An 8,705-nucleotide genomic window follows, 5' to 3' on the forward strand; every position below is an offset into this window, starting at 1 on the left:
TCATTATGCAGAAGACGACGAACATGTTAAAAGCAGAAAGGAAACCCAACATATAATTGAACCTAAATACAATTCTTTATCCACTGTCTTTTCAAGGCTTTGAATAATGATGAAAGGAGGGCAGTGTCTTTTTTACTTGTGTTTACACGAAACAAACTTTGAGTTAGGATATCACGTTGGGGCTTGTTGATAGGTCTGCAATGTAAACAGACCAGACAGACACGTCCAACAGTCCCTTCCTTTTAATCATAGCGCCAGTTCAGTCTGTGTATACGTTATGTACATCCCTTGGAAGAAACTGTCTGAAAGGGTTTGCATAATTAATAGAAAGAAAAATGATCTCTACGCTGATGCAACCCTGAGCAAGATTGAAATGATGATATTATGTCGCTGACCTGTCAAATAGCTGTTGTTTTAATAGTGATGTTTGTTTAACTCTAGCTGAAGCAAATATCTTACCGAACACCTTTGGTACATTGAGATCATTTAACAGTAAAAGTAATTGTTCATTCAAAAGGCAGGAGTTTTCTTTTGGGGGGAGGTAGCAATGTATTTATGTTATTCTGCATATATCAGATAATTGACGCTGAATTTTTTAGAACAATATTGTCCTTTCCATTTGGAAAGTGGGTTATGCTATTTATCTTGATTGAGCTTCTGTGGTCACATTATGGAATTGAATAGCATCATGTAAATGATGGTGGAGGTTCTGTGTGTTTCCAAAAGAGAGACTGAGGTTGAGATGGAATGTTCATAATGGAATTTTCATTTATTTACCCAAGATTCTAGTTCCAGCACGTAGCCCACAAGCCACAATGATGTGGACTCTAGATGCAGGCAGCCCTCATTACTGTGCTGTTGGCCCAGAGATACTATACAGTATGTTTAGCAAAAGCACTGCTTCTTCACAGAAAACAAACTCCACAGCAGCATTGAGACAAAGTAAGAGACGAAGTCCCCAGGCAAAGATAAGACTGCTGTATAAACTACTGGTGTTACCTACTGTCAACGGTAGAAACCCAATGGACGTGTCCCAAATGGCACCCTATTCCCTTTATATAGTGCACTACTTTTGATCTGGGCACATAGAGCTCTGGTCAGAAGTAGTGCACTATATAGGGAATAGGGTGCCATTTGGGACGCAACTAATTTTTATATTACTCTATGGCTACCCTCCAGTCGTCTGCACTTTTACAGACCGCGTGGTTTCGTTGTGTGGCTCTGATGCAGTGCCCTACAAACAAGCCCTATTCACTATGTAGTCCACTACTTTGGACCAGGACCCAGTGCACTACATACACTCTTACACATACGGTTCTACATGGAACCCAAAAGGGTTCTACCTGGAACCAAAAGGGTTCCTCAAAGGGTTCTCTTTTAGGGACAGCCGAATAACCCTTAAGTTCTAGATAGCACTTTTCTTTCTAAGAGTGTAGTGGTACCATTACGGACCAATAGAATGTCATTTGGGATGCTGCCACAGAAATATGGTCAGGGACACAAACCTCTAGTCAGGAAGGCCAGGCAGGTAGTGAGTGGAACAGCAAGCTGTGTGAGATGTGACAGTGTTGTTGGCTGGATTGAAAGTAGGCTGTTGCTCTCTATCAGGACTCTTGAGCTGACAGATTGGAAAGCCATCAATAGAGACTCACTCATTGCCCAGGAGCTGTGTGAGGCCCAGGACCAGCAAGCTCAGCTAAAAGTACCAATATCACATTTACGGGAAGGAAATGGGAAAGAGAGAAATAGAGGGGGAGATTAAGGAGAGCAAGAAAGTCTACAGCTAACCATGAAATCTGGTGACGTTACTGTGCAGTTGAGCCGTTATGTAGTTTCAGTTTGTAGCAGAGCCATAAACAGTGTAGAGATATACAGGTAACTGGCAAAATAAAGGAAACACTTGAGACAATGAGGGATACAAAGTATTTTGAAAGCAGGTGCTTCCACACAGGTGTGCTTCCTGAGTTAATTAAGCAATTAACATCCCATCATGCTTAGGGTCATGTATAAAAATGCCCTGTTGCCCATTATTTGGGGGTTAGTGCTATCCGGAATCCTTGGGACATCCCTACCCTAACCTTAACCGCTACCCTTACCATAACCATAACCATAACCTTTACCTTAACCATTATTAACATTATTTTGGCTACCATGGCTAGAAGAAGAGATCTCAGTGACTTTGAAAGAGGGGTCTCAAAGGAGCATAGTGTGTGTGTGTGTGTGTGTATGGGTGTGTGCATGTGGGGGTTAGTTCTTCTATCCTTGTGGGGACCTAAAATCCCCCAAAGTACAACAAGGGAATTCCTCCCTTGTGGGGATATTTCCCATGTCCCCATGAAGACAAAGGCTATTTTAAACTTAGGGGTTAAGTTTAGGGTTATTAGGGTTACAATTAGGGTTAGGAGTTAGGATTAGGGTTACCGGTTAAGGTAAGGGTTAGGTTTAGGGTTAGGGAAAATAGGATTTTGAATGGAAATCAATTTTAGGTCCCCACGAGGACAGAAGAACAAAACGTCTGTGTGTGCATGTGTGATTTTCTTGTGAAAAAGAGGAACAGTGTGTAATGTCTAACTAAAAGCTGCTGAGAATTGTTTAACAGGAATCCAAACTTTGAAAAATGCCTGTCTTTATTTTCTGCAATGTGAGCACGTAGCTACAGCAGGTAGATGTTGCTTGTGTAAGCAGAATGGAATATTTGACTGGAATCTTCTGATGTGCCACTAGGGAATAGTTGGGTTCATATTCCTGTTGTACTGTGAGTGGTCAGAGTTAACTGAAAGGAGGAGTTGCTCAATGTTTAACAATTTTCATACAATCACTATTTTTTATGCATTATTACTTGTTATAAGCTTATTATCAACTCATAACCAATGTCCGTTGCTCGGAATGTGCAGTATAATTCTGTATGGGAAATTAACTATAAAGGAAAATGTCTCGTGTTCAAACTACATAAATGGCATTTCTAAATGGCATTGTGCTTTGCTGTGCATAGCTCCCCACAACTCCTTATAAGACAACATATTTTCATGTTCACCTCACTAAGTATTTGATTTGCGTCTAAAAGTAACTAAGGAGACCCTTGAAGACTAGATGGTGCATTTCAATGGGTCTACAATGATCTTTTCCTGTCAGAAATACAACCCACTGGGCACACACTGGTTGAATCAACATTGTGTCCACGTCATGTCGTTGAACCAACTTGGAATATACGTTAAATTGACATCTGTACCCAGTTGGAAGTCTCTCTATTGACTTAATATTCTGCTTTAATCTCCTTTATGCAAATAACCCATACAACCTTTAGATCATCCTGAGCTGAAGCTTTTTATATTAATGTTAATGTTATGTTAATGTTAATGTTATGTTAATGTGGTCCTCTGTAGCTCAGCTGGTAGAGCACGGCGCTTGTAACGCCAAGGTAGTGGGTTCGATCCCCGGGACCACCCATACACAAAAAAAAATGTATGCACGCATGACTGTAAGTCGCTTTGGATAAAAGCGTCTGCTAAATGGCATATTATTATTATTATTAATGTAATGTATCTGACTCATCTTTTTCCTCCTCTCTCTCTCTCTCTCTCTCTCTCTCTCTCTCTCTCTCTCTCTTCTCTCTCTTCACTCTCTCTCTCTTCACTCTCTCTCTCTCTCTCTCTCTCTTCACTCTCTCTCTCTCTCTCTCTCTCTCTCTCTCTCTCTCTCTCTCTCTTATCTCTCCCTCTTCACTCTCTCACGCTCTCTCTCTTCACTCTTGGTTTCTCAAATGACTGCCTCGCCTGGTTCACCAACTACTTCTCAGTTAGAGTTCAATGTGTAAAATCGGAGGGCCTGTTGTCTGGACCTATGGCAGTCTCTATGGGGGTGCCACAGGGTTCAATTCTCGGGCCGACTCTTTTCTCTGTGTATATCAATGATGTTGCTCTTGCTGCTGGTGACTCTCAGATCCACCTCTACGCAGACAACACCATTTTGTATACATCTGGCCCTTCATTGGACACTGTGTTAACAAACCTCCAAACTAGCTTCAATGCCATACAACACTCCTTCCGTAGCCTCCAACTGCTCTTAAACACTAGTAAAACTAAATGCATGCTCTTCAATTGAACGCTTCTGGCACCCGCCCACCCGACTAGAATCACAACTCTCAGCGGGTCTGACCTAGAGTATGTGGACAACTACAAATACCTAGGTGTCTGGTTAGACTGTAAACTCTCCTTCCAGACTCACATTAAGCATCTCCAATCCAAAGTTAAATCTAGAATCGGCTTCCTATTTCGGAACAAAGCCTCCTTCACTCATGCTGCCAAACATGCCCTCGTAAAACTGACTATCCTACCGATCCTTGACTTCGGCGATGTCATTTACAAAATAGCCTCCAACACTCTACTCAGCAAATTGGATGTAGTCTATCACAGTGCCATCCATTTTGTCACCAAAGCCCCATATACTACCCACCACTGTGACCTGTACGCTCTTGTTGGCTGGTCCTCACTACATATTAGTCGCCAAACCCACTGGCTCCAGGCCATCTATAAATCACTGCTAGGCAAATCCCCGCCTTATCTTAGCTCATTGGTCACCATAGCAACACCCACCCGTAGTATGCGCTCCAGCAGGTATATCTCACTGGTCATCCCCAAAGCCAACACCTCCTTTGGCTGCCATTCCTTCCAGTTCTCTGCTGCCAATGACTGGAACGAACTGCAAAGATCTCTGAAGCTGGAGACTCTTATCTCCCTCACTAACTTTAAGCATCAGTTGTCAGAGCACCTTACCGATCACTGCTCCTATACACAGCCCTTTCTCTCTTATCTCTCTCTCTCTCTCTCTTCACTTTCTCTCTCTCTCTTCACTCTCTCGCTCTCTCTCTCTTCACTCTCTCGCTCTCCATTTTCTTCCTCCCCTTTGCATTTAACTATTCATCACCTCTCTCTTTCTTCACATTGTTTTAATTAGTTGAAGACTGAAGGGTCCCTTTTGTGAGGGCAGATGTATACTGAACAGAAATATAAACTCAACATGTAAATTGTTGGTCCCATGTTTCATGAGCTGAAATAAAAGATCCCAGACAGTGTTCATATGTACAAAAAGCTTATTTCTCTCAAATTTTGTGCACACATTTCTTTACATCCCTGTTAGTATTTCTCCTTTCCCAAGATAATCCATCCACCTGGCAGGTGTGGCATATCAAGAAGCTGATTAAACAGCATGATCATTACACAGGTGCACCTTGTGCTGGGGACAAAGGGCCACTTTTGTGCAGTTTTGTGCAGTTTTGTGCCAATGTGCAGTTTTGTCTCACAACACAATGCCACAGATGTCTCAAGTTTTGAGGGAGCGTGCAATTGGCATGCTGACTGCAGGAATGTCCACCAGAACTGTTGGCAGAGAATTGAACGTTCATTTCTCTATCATAAGCTGCCTCCAATGTTGTTTTAGAGAATTTGGCAGTGCGTCCAACCGGCCTCACAACCGCAGACCACGTGTAACCACGCCAGCTTCTTTACCAGCAGGATTGTCTGAGACCAGACACCCAGACAGCTGATGAAACTGAGGAGGATTTCTGTCTGTAATAAAGCCCTTTTGTGGGGAAGAACTCATTCTGATTGGCTGGGCTTGGCTTCCAAGTGGGTGGGCCTATGCGCCCCTTCCAAGTAATGTGAAATCCATAAATTAGGGCCTAATGAATTTATTTCAATTGACTGATTTCCTTATATGAACTGTAACTCAGTAAATCCTTTGAAATTGTTGCATGTTGTGTTTATGTTTTTGTTCAGTATATATATTCATGAGGTTTTTCTTCCTGTAATAATTGTAGGATAATCTTGTGTTTTTAAGTATGATATTTGTATATATTATACAGAGTTATCTTACTGTTTTAATCTTCTCTCTGTGAAGCTCAAAACACTCCTCTTCTTCAGTCTTTACAATATAATAGGTGTTGTATCTCCATCTAGTGGACAGTTACAGTCTTGACCATAATCGTACCTCTTGGTTACCATCTAGTGGACAGTTACAGTATTGACCATAATCTTACCTCCGTTGGTTACAATCTAGTGGACATGTACAGTATTGACCATAGTTTTACCTCTGTTGGTTACATGGTGAATCTACTTTTAATCTTGTAATGTCTGGCTTACTTTGGGTGCAAATTAAATTTATATAAAGACCCAATAGCAATTAATGTTTTTTTTGTACTTGTTGCTCCAAATGAACTCTCAGTGGGGAGGTTCTAAAGAGACCATAAAGCATTCTGCCTAGGGGGACATAAAGCTCCAATAAAGCATTCTGCCTCTCAATAAGGTTGACTTCAATCACAAATAGTTCACGATTCATTAAATCAAGTAAAACACGCATACCCTTTCCAAAACGAACAAACACAAACCATACAGAGTGAGACACACTGGTTGCCAAGCCTGGAGCACATGAGAATAATTTGTGGTGGTGTTTGGTGTTCTGAATCTGCACACTGTGTTCACACGATGTTAGTGCAGTCACTGCTCTCCTGAGGGTGGTTTAGTAACGCCTGTGTTACTGTAACAATAACAATGCAGGGAGGCCTTTCTCATAATTTCATGTAGACCTACATTGCTACTCCATGGATTCCCATAGCTGTAGACAAACACCTACTTTACCAATGTCCTGACTTGAACATTATCACTGGTCACTTAACTTGAAAGTGTGATGAACAAACAGCACTATCGGTCTCTGTGTACTGTATGTATGCACTGGAGTGTGAACCTGGAGTCCAGGTCCACACTTCATTCTAGAACTAGAACGGTGAGGGGGAAGGAGCCCAGCCTCTCTGAGACTCCACTGTGACCGTCTGTCTGTCTGTTTGTCTGTCTGTGGCAGGAGAGTAAGGAGCAGAGCAGGGTCTAGGAGCCAAATGGGTGAAAGAGCAGCTTTCTGACAACAACCCCAGCATGGTCACTAGAATGAGGACATGGAAAGAGTCAGCTTCTGCTCCATGGCTTTAGTTTGATTCCTACACCTCCTCTTCAGTCCTGAAGGATAGCCAGGATTGTTAAGTTTGATTCCTACACCTCCTCTTCAGTCCTGAAGTCTAGCAGGGGTCTTTAGTTTGATTCCTACACCTCCTCTTCAGTCCTGAAGTCTAGCATGGGTCTTTAGTTTGATTCCTACACCTCCTCTTCAGTCCTGAAGTCTAGCAGGGATCTTTAGTTTGATTCCTACACCTCCTCTTCAGTCCTGAAGTCTAGCATGGGTCTTTAGTTTGATTCCTACACCTCCTCTTCAGTCCTGAAGTCTAGCAGGGGTCTTTAGTTTGATTCCTACACCTCCTCTTCAGTCCTGAAGTCTAGCATGGGTCTTTAGTTTGATTCCTACACCTCCTCTTCAGTCCTGAAGTCTAGCAGGGATCTTTAGTTTGATTCCTACACCTCTTCAGTCCTGAAGTCTAGCAGGGATCTTTAGTTTGATTCCTACACCTCCTCTTCAGTCCTGAAGTCTAGCAGGGGTCTTTAGTTTGATTCCTACACCTCCTCTTCAGTCCTGAAGTCTAGCATGGGTCTTTAGTTTGATTCCTACACCTCCTCTTCAGTCCTGAAGTCTAGCAGGGATCTTTAGTTTGATTCCTACACCTCCTCTTCAGTCCTGAAGTCTAGCATGGGTCTTTAGTTTGATTCCTACACCTCCTCTTCAGTCCTGAAGTCTAGCATGGGTCTTTAGTTTGATTCCTACACCTCCTCTTCAGTCCTGAAGTCTAGCATGGGTCTTTAGTTTGATTCCTACACCTCCTCTTCAGTCCTGAAGTCTAGCAGGGATCTTTAGTTTGATTCCTACACCTCTTCAGTCCTGAAGTCTAGCAGGGATCTTTAGTTTGATTCCTACACCTCCTCTTCAGTCCTGAAGTCTAGCAGGGATCTTTAGTTTGATTCCTACACCTCCTCTTCAGTCCTGAAGTCTAGCATGGGTCTTTAGTTTGATTCCTACACCTCCTCTTCAGTCCTGAAGTCTAGCATGGGTCTTTAGTTTGATTCCTACACCTCCTCTTCAGTCCTGAAGTCTAGCAGGGATCTTTAGTTTGATTCCTACACCTCTTCAGTCCTGAAGTCTAGCATGGGTCTTTAGTTTGATTCCTACACCTCCTCTTCAGTCCTTAAGTCGAGCAGGTGTCTAGGGAAAACACTCACATTCTTTTTCATATTCAAACAAATTTGTGTTTGTGTTTTTCAGAGGTAAATATGTACAGTAATCTGGCATGCCATAGTAAACAATGATAGGCTACAAAATGTGTCTGCTCAGTGACAAGATTGTATTGGGTTCTCCATTTTGTTCATGTAATGTTTAAATTTACTTTCTGGATGTCAATGTAATTTACAGACACTGTCTAACAAAAAGCGTGAAAAAAGTTTGTTGTACCAAATCAGGGTATCTTAAAACCAAAAACGGTTTGTTATTTTAAAGATGGTAGAGCGTGCCCTCAGAGTTGGCCTTCATTTCCCCAGAGAACCATCCTCCTTCCATACATTGAAACAACGGTTTATTTTCTATATGGGAGAAGTTTACATTCCTATGAGGGAGAGCTGGATAAGATTGCATCATTCAATTAAGATGAAATAAAGACAGTGTAAATAAAGAGTGTCTGAGAGCCCATCTCCTGCTCTCTGTAGATATCTGTCTGAATTACATAGACTGTGGGGTCATTATGTATGGACCAGGCATTCATTCAAACCTGTGTTGTG

Source organism: Coregonus lavaretus, assembly GCF_964263955.1.
Source record: "Coregonus lavaretus genome assembly, chromosome: 13".
NCBI classification, from domain to species: Eukaryota; Metazoa; Chordata; class Actinopteri; order Salmoniformes; family Salmonidae; genus Coregonus; species Coregonus lavaretus.